Source organism: Primulina huaijiensis, chromosome 12 (genome assembly GCF_012295235.1).
Source record: "Primulina huaijiensis isolate GDHJ02 chromosome 12, ASM1229523v2, whole genome shotgun sequence".
Lineage (NCBI taxonomy): Eukaryota > Viridiplantae > Streptophyta > Magnoliopsida > Lamiales > Gesneriaceae > Primulina > Primulina huaijiensis.
This window is the reverse complement of record NC_133317.1, coordinates 15299342-15313761: the sequence shown is the minus strand read 5'-3', so window position 1 is coordinate 15313761 and position 14420 is coordinate 15299342.

Genomic DNA, 14420 nt, shown 5'->3' with positions numbered 1-14420 from the left:
TAAATCATATATTACCATAAAGCTATTAAACGTGTGACGTAAACATATATTTCATATAATTATCCAGGTGACATCATAAAATCATATAAAGAATTTAAACTTACAAGTTTAAGGCTTGACGGCTGATCTTTCCGGCACTGATGGTGGCACAACCCTTTACAGAACCATTCCTCTGATACCAACTGAAACGTCTGCTACTCGTTTTCTTAAATCGCGCTAGAAATTTTTTTTCTCTCCTTAACCTCCATAATTAAAAATATACATATATATAAATACTTTAAAATATCTTGTCACCATTTTAAAAATAAACATCCAACTAACATTTAAAAATCCAAAGGAAAATAGTTTAAATCGTCAACGTTTACCAAACTTAAAAACATTATTTGAAAGGTATAGCTTATACTATAACCTCTCAAAAATCACCCATAATTAAATCGTCGTAAAAATATCTTTAGCATCACTTAAAATCATAAATCATAACTAGTGCGGAAAACTAGCGTCGGTCTTTGGGTTATGTGCACCTTCAGTCCAGCAAAGTAAACCATCAAGACCATCATAACATTTTTATCATAATCACCTGCATAAATCACACCTAGTGTGAAACGTCTGCTATTCGTTTCCTTAAATTATACTAGAAAATTTTTGTTTTTTCCAAACCTCACTAAATCGGCCGAGATGCATAATTACATGCATAAAATATTTTGGAACCATTTTAAAATAAAACAATAAACTATATATTTGAGAAGTATAGCACATACTATTGATAAAAAGAAAAATTATACATTAAATAAATATTTATAATATAAATTTATAGTTTTTGTTTTATTAAATGTTTAAATATTATATGTTTTATAATAAATTGTGTAAAAAATAAGTTTTTGTGTAATTATAAGTTTTTATTATTTTTACAGTTTCGATAAAACAAGAATAAACTTGGCGTTGCAAATGGGATTAAGATGATTCTTGGACCTGTAGAAAGTTGATGATAATATCTACAATATTGGTGACAAGCATGAGATAAAAATCTTCTCACAATTGTGATCAAATTAAGCAACAAATAAAGTTATCGAAGGAGTGGCAGTTTTACCATGCTCTAGTATTTTGATCATATCTCTCAAACTACTTGATCAAATGGTTAAAATAAAATACCACAATTCAAATAACTCAATTATCCACATGTTTTATTTTATATGGAGAAGAAAATTCGAATGAGAAGATTTTCAAAAGTGATGTGTAATATGATATAATTTCTTGAAACACCAATGAAGACTTTTGTGTAAAAAAATAATATTTTATTTGTGGTTGTCTCTCCAAATTCGGCTATAAATAGGGGTGCATTGTAATGAATTGAGATATCCCTCATTCTTTGAACAAATCTTTGAGTTCATAATATTTCTCTCTTTATTTTTCCTTTATTTCATCATTCAAAAATAATTAGCAAGTTAATTTCATATTCAAAGTTTTATACTTTGAATAATGAGTAGCTAACTTCCCAAGGTTGAGATTAAAAGGTGAAGCTCTTGGTATGATAATAAGGTTATTAAAAAGTAATAATCTATGTTTTAAATTATTTAATCATTATTTATTGTTTATGTTATATTTATTTCTTTAAGAATTTTTATACTCTACTTATAAGTGGGATTTTTGATTTATTGTTGCTATATGTTCCACTAAATTCTTGGTACCATTTAAATGTTTGTTTGGTTTTACCAACCATTTAAAGTGGATGTCTTGATTTATTATATATCAATATATCATATTATTAATTTCTTGGTACCATTTAAATGTTAGTTTGGTTTTACCAACCATTTAAAGTGGGAACCTTGATTTAATGTTTACAAATATATATAGCACAATAAATACTTGACAATATTTATAAGTTTTGGTATATATTTTATACTTATAAGAAAATAGTATCCACTTTCAATATGATAATTTAATATATTGGAACCATTTTATTAAGTTGATTTCAATAATGTTCATTAATGTTAACTTTATTAAAATATCAAAAGTGGATCCTCTAATCTCAACTACTTAAATTAAAATTTGAACAATTAAAAATTACCAATTAAAGATTTAAACAATTAAAAGAAAAACAAAAACAAAAACAAAAACAAAAAGACATTGTAGTGGACTTGTAATTACCGTAGCTTCCCTGTGGATACGATATCGGACTCACCGAATTATACTACTTGCGGACAACCTGCTATTGGGAGTGCAACAATCAAAGTCACAACAAGTTTTTGGCGCCGTTTCCGGGGAAGTATAATTTAATTTCAAGTCTATTTAATTTTCTTTCTTTGAATTTTTTATTGTTTTTGTGTGTTTTTCTTCTTTTTCTTTTGCATTTGCATGAGCATTATTTGGTCACGTACACTTAGTGGTCGACTCATTCGAAATAACCCTTTATTTTTACAAAACATGGCGGAAGAACCCATCCAGGAAAATGAAGATGAAATTCAATCTCAACATGATCATGATAGGCGAAGAACACTTAGAGATCACATGAATCCTACACGTACTAGTGCACCTTCATGTCTAGTTTTTCCCCCTGATGCATCTCATTTCAATTTTAAGCCTGGTATTATCCAACTTTTACCCAATTTTCATGGCTTAGATTCTGAAAATCCATACATGCATTTACGAGAATTTGAAGAAGTGTGCAACACATATAATGATCTAAATTGTAGCATGAACACCATTCGACTTAAGCTTTTTCCTTTTTCTTTAAAAGATAAAGCTAAAACTTGGCTACAAAATCTTAGATCGGGATCCATTCGAACTTGGGATGAATTGCAACAACAATTTTTGAAAAAGTTTTTTCCATCTCATAGAACAAATTCTTTCAAAAGGCAAATCATCACTTTCACTCAAAAACAAGGAGAAACTTTTTATCAGTGTTGGGATAGATATAAAGAATTGCTTAATCTTTGTCCACATCATGGTTTTGAAATTTGGAGAGTTGTTTCTCAATTTTATGAAGGCTTAACACCTAAAGATAGGCAAATGGTTGAATTTATGTGTAATGGAACATTTGAAGATAAAGATCCAAACGAGGCAATTGAGTATCTCGATTCATTAGCTGAAAATGCTCAAAATTGGGACACTATAGGTACAATCGAACCATCAAACAAGATTCAATCTCCCACATCTGGTGGAGGTATGTATACCCTCAAAGATGAACATGATCTGCAAGCTAGATTTACCTCTTTGGCAAGAAAAGTTGAAGCACTTGAATTGAAAAAGAATGGTCAATTAAAATCTGTTCAAGAAATTGCGTGTCACATCTGTGATACAAGTGATCATTCTACAAAAGATTGTCCCACTTTGCCCTCTTTTAAAGAATGTCTCCATGAACAAGCCAATGTTTTGAACAATTTCAAAAGGCCAAATTTTGAACCATTTTCTCAAAATTACAATCAAGGTTGGAGAAATCATCCAAATTTTAGTTGGAGGAATGATAATGCTGCACAATGTTCACAACCACATTTCCAAAATCAACAAAATTTTCAAAATTATGCACCTTCTGTTCCTCCACCTAAAAGGAACTTGGAAGATATATTGAACTCTTTCATTGCAAAGCAAGAGTCTATCAATACTCAAACTGCTCAAACTATGACAGATTTGAAAGATACTCTTGCTAAATTTGCATCTGCACTTAATGTTCATGCAAAAGGTAAGTTTCCTTCACAACCATAGCCTAATCACAAGGATCATCATTCACAAATCGGAACTTCTGGAACTCAAACGATGGATCAAGTAAAATCTGTTATTACCCTTCGCAGTGGTAAGGTAGTGGAAAAATCCATTCTTGAACCTTGTGAAAATGATGATAAATCAACTCCAAAGGGTAAGGAAGTGGAACCCATAACTTGAGAAGAAGAGGATCAACAGATAGTACCACCACCATTCCCTCATGCATTGAAAAATACAAAAAAATCAAATTTGAATTCTGATATATATGATATTTTTAAACAAGTAAAAGTTAATATTCCTTTATTAGATGCAATAAAACAGGTACCATCATATGCCAAATTTTTGAAAGACTTGTGTACCGTGAAAAGAAAATTGAATGTGAAAAAGAAAGCATTTTTAGCCAAACAAGTAAGTGCAATTATTCAAAATAATAATAATTTGAAATACAAAGACCCTGGTTGTCCTACTATTTCATGTATTATTGGAGAACGAAAGATTAAAAAAGCCTTGCTTGATCTTGGAGCTAGTGTGAATTTACTTCCATATTCAGTTTATCAAGAACTCAATCTAGGTGAGTTAAAACCTACTTCGGTAACACTTTTACTTGCCGATGGATCTGTTAAAGTGCCAAGAGGTATGGTAGAAGACGTGTTGGTCCAAGTTGATAACTTTGTATATCCTGTCGATTTCATAGTTTTAGATACACAACCTATCGAAGCTTGTAATGCAATTCCTGTAATTTTAGGTCGTCCATTTTTAGCAACTTCTAATGCTCTTATAAATTGCAGGAATGGAATAATGAAGTTGTCATTTGGTAACATGACCTTGGAGCTTAATGTGTTTAATCTTTGTAAGCAACCACATGACAAAGGAGATGAAAGTGAAGATGAAAATCTTATTGAAACTCTTGTGGAAGAAAACATTCAAGAAGGGAGTACTCGTGACCAATTAGATATTTGTTCAATTGATACTGTTAAAAAAAATATTGAAATTGATCTTGATGATTTTATCAGGTATCACTCGTTACCAGGATCAGAGAAAGAATTTGAGGCAAAATATGAGAACAAAGATGAACCACCCATATTGGAGTTAAAACCTTTGCCAGAAGAATTGAAGTATGCATTTCTTGGAGAAGATGAAACATATCCGGTGGTAATTTCTTCCAAACTAGCAAGTGATCAAGAAGGTAAATTAGTTGATATGCTTAAAAGACATAAAAATGCAATTGGTTGGACATTAAAAGATCTCAAAGGCATTAATCCACTAATTTGCACTCACAAAATTCATTTAGAAAAATATGCTAAAACATCTCAACAACCACAAAGGAGATTAAATCCGCACATGAAAGATGTTGTGAAAACTGAAGTTCTCAAACTACTTGATGTTGGAATTATCTATCCTATTTCTGATAGTATGTGGGTAAGTCCAACACAAGTAGTTCCAAAAAAATCTGGCATCACAGTGATAAAAAATGAAAAATGTGAATTGTTAACAAGTCGAGTCCCATCTAATTGGCGTATGTGTATTGATTACAGAAAATTAAATGATGCCACTAGAAAAGATCATTTTTCATTTGTAGAACCCAAAAAATCATATTACGTATAAGCCATGCATAATTGCTACTATTTAAATTAAAAATGAATTTTTATAAATATATGAAGTGTTTAGTTTATTTTAATAAATTTTAAGTCATGATTATTTATTTTAAAAGTATATGTTTAGTTTTATCTTTTCAGGATAAATACGCGAGGCCGGACCGGAGTTTGGAGATTTAATATAAGATTAATAATAAGAAAATATTCCTAAATTTAATTTAAGTCAAGAAATAATTTAATTTAAAGAAAAAGAATGTTTTAGGATTTATTAAAATTAGTTGGAACCGAGTTATTAAATAAATTCTTTTAGGTTCAATATTTAATTAAAGCTAAAAATTAAAATGTGTAAACAATTGGGGAGGAATTAATTTAGGCTTAATATATTTAAGAAATTAAACATAACATTTAAATACTTAAATTTTAAGTCAAGCATGCCATGCAATATTCTATTCTAAATTAATTTGTCATTCATTAAAAATATATATAATGAGTGTATTAAACCTTAAGAATTTAAAATGCAAGATTAAAACACTATTATACCATGCAAGAAGTAGTAATAATATTTGGTTAAGACAATTCAAAAATTGTAGTAAACCTCATTCAAATTTACCACTAAATGGTTTTCATAGTGTAATCATTTCTCACTTTTAACCTCCATAGTTATGGGTAATATATGCACCATAATTCTCCTTGAAGCTCCTCAGCCCATATTGCTAGCAAATAAACGTGAATAGACAGCAAGAAGGAGAAAATGTATCGGCTAGCAAGAGGAATGAGAATCATTTCAAATTGCATTCAAAGCCTACACTTGTAACTCCCACCTTAATGCATATAATGACACCTTTTAACACTCNTATATAATGGCACCTTTAACACCTATTATATTGTTCACCTTCATCACCTACATTCCCCACAACCTTACCTTAAAAAATTAGCAGAAAACAGCTGCATAGAATCGAGTGAAAGGCAGCAGGAATAAGAAAAGAGATTCAACTCCGTTCCGTCGCGTCGTATTGTCGTATTGATTTGTTTTTGTCAAAAAAAATTCCAGGCATGTATATATGGTTTCTTTTCTCTTCAATCAAGTTCTATAGATATTTTAAAACATTACATACTCAGGATTTATGAGGCGAAAACGATGTTTGGACAGCAAGTATTCGAAAAATCTGTACAGCACCTCGGCTTTTGATTGTACTTCACGGTTGCTGTATTTTGTTGGTTTCAGGAGTTGTTTCGTTTCCAGGCACCCAAGGCTGCATATAGGCATGATTTAGAGTGTGTTAGGGTGTTGTTTGTCCATGGGTTTCAGTTCATACAATAAAAAAAACGAAGGAATGACAGCAATATTTTCCATAGCTGCAGAAATATGTCACAGTTTTGTTTCTTGGATGATTAGGGTGTGTGTTATGATCATGGCTGTCCAAGGGACTGTAGCCATGGTTAGAACCCTTCCTTATCATGTCTAGGACGTGACTAAATCATCTTTTCAAAGCTTGTTTCATGGATCCCTCAAATTTTTACCGCAACTTGACAAGTGCTCTTCAGTTTTAAAAATCTGATTTTTGGTGCGAGTATATTTCGGTTTTGAGAGGTTGGATGAATTGTGGTTGGCTCCTAGCCCGTAGCCATGGTTCATACAACACTCCATCATGTCTAGATCGAGCCATGGTCAATCAAATGATCACTAGAACGACACAAGACAATAGAACAATTCAATACATCTCACTGCACAGAATTTTGTGTCCTCGGTAGAAGCTTGGTAATGTCCTGAGTTTTTGCTTGGGTTGTGGTTGGCTTTTAGCCCTTCGCCATGGTCTAAGCCATGCCTTAGGATGTTGGTAAGAGTCTCTGGTTGATGGTTCAAGCCAAGGGCCATTAATTTCAGTGTTTACTTCACATATACACAAACTGCCACTCAGCTGCATTTTGACAGCAACTATGAGTTCGGTTCATGAGGTTGGTTTGAGTTCTTAGTTGGCTTTTAGCCCATGGCCTCGGACTGGACACTACTTTAATGAGTTAGGAAAGTCGTGTTTTTGGCCGTTCACGATTTGTTTGAGTTTAGAGGTCGTACGAGAATTTACGGTGAAAGGTGCCAAAATGACTCTCGAAAGAGGGTTTTATGTTTTTGAGTTCCATTCACATATTTTCATGTTTTACAGTCCTTGTGCATATTTTTCAGTATGTTTGGGGTATTTTTAATCATGGTTAAACGTCGGTTTAATGTTGGTTCGGGTTGGTGCATTCCATGATTAAAAATCAAGTTGTTGGTCCGAATCGTCTCGTTTTTGGTTCAATTGTCAAGTTTTGGGCAAGTTAAGATTTATTGCATGTGTCACATATTAGTAGTAAGTTGCAGCAAGCCTGGGTACAATCCAACTCATCCGGTAAAAATAAGGTTATAGTTGTATTACGTGCATAAAAATATAAAATGTTTATTTTTGAGATATATGTGATATGTCTTGTGGCCACCTTACGCTTATGGGTTTGGAAGTCGGTAGGCGCAACCGAGGACCTCTCCACCCGGTGACTTATGACCGGTTTATGATTATGTATGGGTACGGGCATCCAGTCCAAGGGCTGTGATTGATCTCTACCGCCCAGTATACTGTGGTTTAGTCTGATCAGGCGCTTACGTTATGTTATGGGCCACTTGCATAGAAACATTATCTCTACCAGAAAATTATTATATGACATGACAGAGCTCTATTGAGCAAAGCTTTTACGTATGATTTTCAGATATGCACGTAGTTATAATTATTCATGATACGATTTTCACCATGCGCTTTACGATACTATATTTTTACGTTGCATGCGATTTTATGATATATTTACTTGTTATTCACGATATATACATGTTGAGTCTTTAGACTCACTAGACTTGATTGTTGTAGGTACTGATGAGGTCGAGACGGAGGGCGTAGACCAGTGAGCGATCTTGTGGCAGCAGTAGTAAACCCGAGGACCTCATGTTTTAATTTATGCACCTTTTATTATTCAAACTCAGTTTTAATACGTTGGATTATTTTTAAATTATTGTTTGAAAACAATATTTGCTTCCGCTGTTATTTTAAAGTTAAAATTATTTACATGTTTATTTTATAAATTGGGCAAGTTATTTATTTATTTAGAAAATTTTTAATAATTCCGCAAAATTATGAATACGAAATACGACCATTTATGAATACGAAATAAGGGCCTTTACAGTTGGTATCAGAGCCTATGATCTTGTAAAGGGTTGTACTACTACTGCTCTCGAGAAGCTCATGAAGTCACGTCTTCGGTCTGTAAGTTTTATATTTACGCATTTTATTTAAAGCATGAATTATTTTAACAGCATGTTTTCATGAAATGTTTTTACGTTCAGATTTTAATTGTTCAGTGTTTATTTTAAAAAAATAAATAAATTATGGAATTATGCATGTTGGGTACGTTTGGAATTGGACATGTCTAAGAATTCGAATATTGGGCTTTAGGAGAGCTTGAAAATGATTTGACTATATTAATTTTTAGGTCAGTAGTGTTGATGTCCTCCTTATGGGTTATAAGTTAATCTTGAAAATTATGAATGCTTTTGAGACTTGTAGAATTTCTAAGAAATTATTAATGGTTCTTGGTTGCTAGTCGAGTAATTTTTTGAAGATTTCATATAAGTAATAGCGATTCGAAGACTACGACAATCTTTAGGATTATAAATGTACAATTTGAGGATTTTAAGTATCTATGGAAATGTAAGATTAATTATGAGAATTTATTTAGGATACAAGCTCTACCTAGTTAGATTTAAGGATGGAATTGCATGAATTGAGAATTTTAGGGACCTAATTGTAATAACTAATAATTTGAGGACCTAAGTGCAAAAAAAAATTCCAAAGGACTATTTTCGAATTTACCAAATTTTGGGATTAAATTTCGAGTTCGAGAATCTAAAAGTTTAATGAGGTAAAGATGGAAAATTTTATGGGGACAATGATGCAAATTTCGAAGAGTTGTAGGGCCAAAATGTAAATTGGGAGAACTATAAGGGTCAGGTTGCAATTTTCAAAATTTTAAGGATTAAATGCGAACTTTTGAGGAACACTTGGGATTTTAAGTATATATAGAAATGTAAGACGTGTTATGGGAATTAATTTTGGGTATAATAAACTTAAGACTATTGAACCTTATGATACGGGAAATCTATAAAATGAAATTGGGAATACTGAGGACTCATGGGTAATTGTGGAATTTTCGAGATTTAGGGAAAAATTGGATGATATTCGAGGAAAGTAAGAATTAATTTTAAAATATTAGGAAATTTGAGAACTTATCTAGTAGTAAGTGAGAATTGAACGGTTTAAATGGTAGGAATTTTCGGTTATTTAGGCTCTAAGGAAATATAGAATATTTAGATATTGGGAGTATAATGTTATAATGAATGGTAACCAAGGACATTGTAGGATGAATCAATCTTAGGCATGAAAATTTAAGCGTTAGTGAAATCATGTTGTGGCAAATTAATGATTTAAAGTGATGCCGATTTAAGGTAAATTTGATCGGTTAGTTAAGTTATAAGGATAAACATTGAGTTAGTAAATTTTTGGGAACATAAGTTTGATGTGTCACAAGTTATAGTCATGATCTTAACATTTAAGATTATACTTTGTGAGAATTTAAAATTTTTAGGAAAGTTGGGTACGATGATGGTTAGTATAATTGGTAGACGCACGTAAGAGGTAAGGTAGACACTTTGTCTTGAGAGATTTTGGAAGTCATTAACAAATTTGGGACTAAACGGATATGCGTATTGGAATTATTTTATTCAAAGCTATTTGGATTAGGTAAGTTTGAATTTCAAATTTATGGGATATTTGTTCATATGGAAATTTTGAGTGAAATAAAAACAAAAGGGAATTAGTTGTGTTCAATATAAGTTATCAATTGATGAATATTAAGATTTTTATCAAGTAAGGAATCTAAAAGCGTGATATGGGGATTTTAAAATTCTATGGGTTATAAGTGAAATTGATTTATTAGAGTTAGTCTAATGCTACCATGGATTAACTTATTAAGTTTTATACGCTAGTATTAATTAAGCATTAAGGATACGTAAGGGTGCGACGTTCGCTTCAATAAGGAAAGTCCCAGGGTCTTAGGTCTCAACTTTATTCTAATTGAAAAGGAAATAGTTTAAGCATGTAATTTGTGCTAGAATAATTTTATTACTTAGGTGGAAGATCGGTATCGTATATTTTTGGTTTTATGGATTAAGACCACTCGAACTTAAGATTTGCAACAACGTTATATTGGGATGCACTTCTAAATAGTTAGGTTAAGTAAGTTTGGAGCGGTAAGATAAAGATTCGATTCAAGGATCTTAGTCTAATATTATTATGGGGTTGAGATAAGGTTTAAACTTTTAAGTGTTTTACTAAGACCTCCTAAGTCGAACTGCATGAATGCCAATACTTGGACTTGAAGCTTTAACATATCTTGAATTCAATAAAGTTAAGAAGCGATGCTGTTAAGATTTCAATATTGAAATATAATAGGTCAATGAACATCTTGGGTATATTATAAGGAAAGTAAGGCGCGTTAAATTTGGACATCCACCTCTAGTATGAGGAATTGCGGGATAAGTCAAAATTCGGGGCTATAGTTGAATAAAACTACGTTACCATAAGTTGTTTTAAGTTGCGATTCACAACCGAGGATTTTGGTAGACAAATTTATTTAGGAAACGTAAGGACAACTTAATATTTATCTTATTAGAGTAGCGCATCGGAAGCGTGGATTATTAGGATTCTAGAATTAGGAGTCCAAACTTTTTGTTTATCAAGGATAAGCGAATCTCGGGGATGAAATTTCTTTTAAGGGAGGGAGAGTTGTAGAACCCGAAAAATCATATTACGTATAAGCCATGCATAATTGCTACTATTTAAATTAAAAATGAATTTTTATAAATATATGAAGTGTTTGGTTTATTTTAATAAATTTTAAGTCATGATTATTTATTTTAAAAGTAGATGTTTAGTTTTATCTTTTCAGGATAAATACGCGAGGCCGGACCGGAGTTTGGAGATTTAATATAAGATTAATAATAAGAAAATATTCCTAAATTTAATTTAAGTCAAGAAATAATTTAATTTAAAGAAAAAGAATGTTTTAGGATTTATTAAAATTAGTTGGAACCAAGTTATTAAATAAATTCTTTTAGGTTCAATATTTAATTAAAGCTAAAAATTAAAATGTGTAAACAATTGGGGAGGAATTAATTTAGGCTTAATATATTTAAGAAATTAAACATAACATTTAAATACTTAAATTTTAAGTCAAGCATGCCATGCAATATTCTATTCTAAATTAATTTGTCATTCATTAAAAATATATATAATGAGTGTATTAAACCTTAAGAATTTAAAATGCAAGATTAAAACACTATTATACCATGCAAGAAGTAGTAATAATATTTGGTTAAGACAATTCAAAAATTGTAGTAAACCTCATTCAAATTTACCACTAAATGGTTTTATAGTGTATTCATTTCCTACTTTTAATCTCAATAATTATGGGTAATACATGCACCATAATTCTCTTTGAAGCTCCTCAACCCCTTTATGCTAGCAAATAACGTGAATCATAGAAAAAAAATGAGCAAAGAATCGGTAGCCAAGAAAGCTAGAAACAATTTGAATCAATTCAACTCCTTCACATGTAACTCCCATTTTAATGTATATTATGGTCCTTTAACACCACTTATAACATTTCCTCTTCCTCACCCACATATCCTACACTCATATGCTAGAAAAAAATCAGAAGGAAACAGCTGAGAAATCGTGAAAAACAACAGCAACAATAAACAAGAGAATAAGAAACAATTCAAACACCTTCAACTTCTTGACTTGTAACTCCCAAACTAAAGGCATATAATGGCACCTTTAACACCTATTATATTGTTCACCTTCATCACCTACATTCCCCACAACCTCACCTTCAAAAATTAGCAGAAAACAGCAGCATAGAATCGAGTGAAAGGCAGCAGGAATAAGAAAAGAGATTCAACTCCGTTCCGTCGCGTCGTATTGTCATATTGATTTGTTTTTGTCAAAACAAATTCCAGGCATGTATATATGGTTTCTTTTCTCTTCAATCAAGTCCTATATATATTTTAAAACATTACATACTCAGGATTTATGAGGCGAAAACGAAATTTGGACAGCAAGTATTCGAAAAATCTGTACAGCACCTCGGCTTTAGATTGTACTTCACAGTTGCTGTATTTTGTTGGTTTCAGGAGTTGTTTCGTTTCGAGGCACCCAAGGCTGCATATAGGCATGATTTAGAGTGTGTTAGGGTGTTGTGTGTCCATGGGTTTCAGTTCATACAATAAAAAAACGAAGGAATGACAGCAATATTTTCCATAGCTGCAGAAATATGTCACAGTTTTGTTTCTTGGATGATTAGGGTGTGTGTTCTGATCATGGCTGTCCAAGGGACTGTAGCCATGGTTAGAACCCTTCCTTATAATGTCTAGGACGTGACCACATCATCTTTTCAAAGCTTGTTTCATGGATCCCTCAAATTTTTACCGCAACTTGACAAGTGCTCTTCAGTTTTAAAAATCTGATTTTTGGTGCGAGTATATTTCGGTTTTGAGAGGTTGGATGAATTGTTGTTGGCTCCTAGCCCGTAGCCATGGTTCATACAACACTCCATCATGTCTAGATTGAGTCATGGTCAATCAAATGATCACTAGAACGACACAAGACAATAGAACAATTCAACACATCTCACTGCACAGAATTTTGTGTCCTCGGTAGAAGCTTGGTAATGTCCTGAGTTTTTGCTTGGGTTGTGGTTGGCTTTTAGCCCTTCGCCATGGTCTAAGCCATGCCTTAGGATGTTGGTAAGAGTCTCTGGTTGATGGTTCAAGCCAAGGGCCATTAATTTCAGTGTTTACTTCACATATACACAAACTGCCACTGCTGCATTTTGACAGCAACTATGAGTTCGGTTCATGAGGTTGGTTTGAGTTATTGGTTGGCTTTTAGCCCATGGCCTTGGCCTGGACACTACTTTACTGAGTTAGGAAAGTCGTGTTTTTGGCCGTTTGCGATTTGGTCGAGTTTACAGGTCGTACGAGAATTTACGGTGAAAGGTGCCAAAATGACTCTCGAAAGAGTGTTTTATGTTTTTGAGTTCCATTCATCTATTTTCATGTTTTACAGTCCTTGTGCATATTTTTCAGTATGTTTTGGGTATTTTTAATCATGGTTAAACATCGGTTTAATGTTGGTTCGGGTTGGTGCATGCCATGATTAAAAATCAAGTTGTTGGTCCGAATCGTCTCGTTTTTGGTTCAATTGTCAAGTTTTGGGCAAGTTAAGATTTGTTGCATGTGTCACATATTAGTAGTAAGTCGCAGCAAGCCTGGGAACGATCCAACTCATCCTGTAAAAATAAGGTTATAGTTATATTACGTGCATAAAAATATAAAATGTTTATTTTTGAGATATATGCGATATGTCTTGTGGCCACCTTACGCTTATGGGTTTGGAAGTCGGTAGGCACAACCGAGGACCTCTCCACCCGGTGACTTACGACCGGTTTATGATTATGTATGGGTACGAACATCCAGTCCAAGGGCTGTGATTGATCTCTACCGCCCAGTATACTGTGGTTTAGTCTGATCAGGCGCTTACGTTATGTTATGGGCCACTTGCTTAGAAACATTATCTCTACCAGAAAATTATGATATGACATGACAGAGCTCTATTGAGCAAAGCTTTTACGTATGATTTTCAGATATGCACGTAGTTATAATTATTCATGATACGATTTTCACCATGCGCTTTACGATACTATATTTTTACGTTGCATGCGATTTTATGATATATTTACTTGTTATTCACGATATATACATGTTGAGTCTTTAGACTCACTAGACTTGATTGTTGTATGTACTGATGAGGATGAGACGGAGGGCGTAGACCAGTGAGCGATCTTGTGGCAGCAGTAGTAAACCCGAGGACCTCATGTTTTAATTTATGCACCTTTTATTATTCAAACTCAGTTTTAATACGTTGGATTATTTTTAAATTATTGTTTGAAAACAATATTTGCTTCCGCTGTTATTTTAAAGTTAAAATT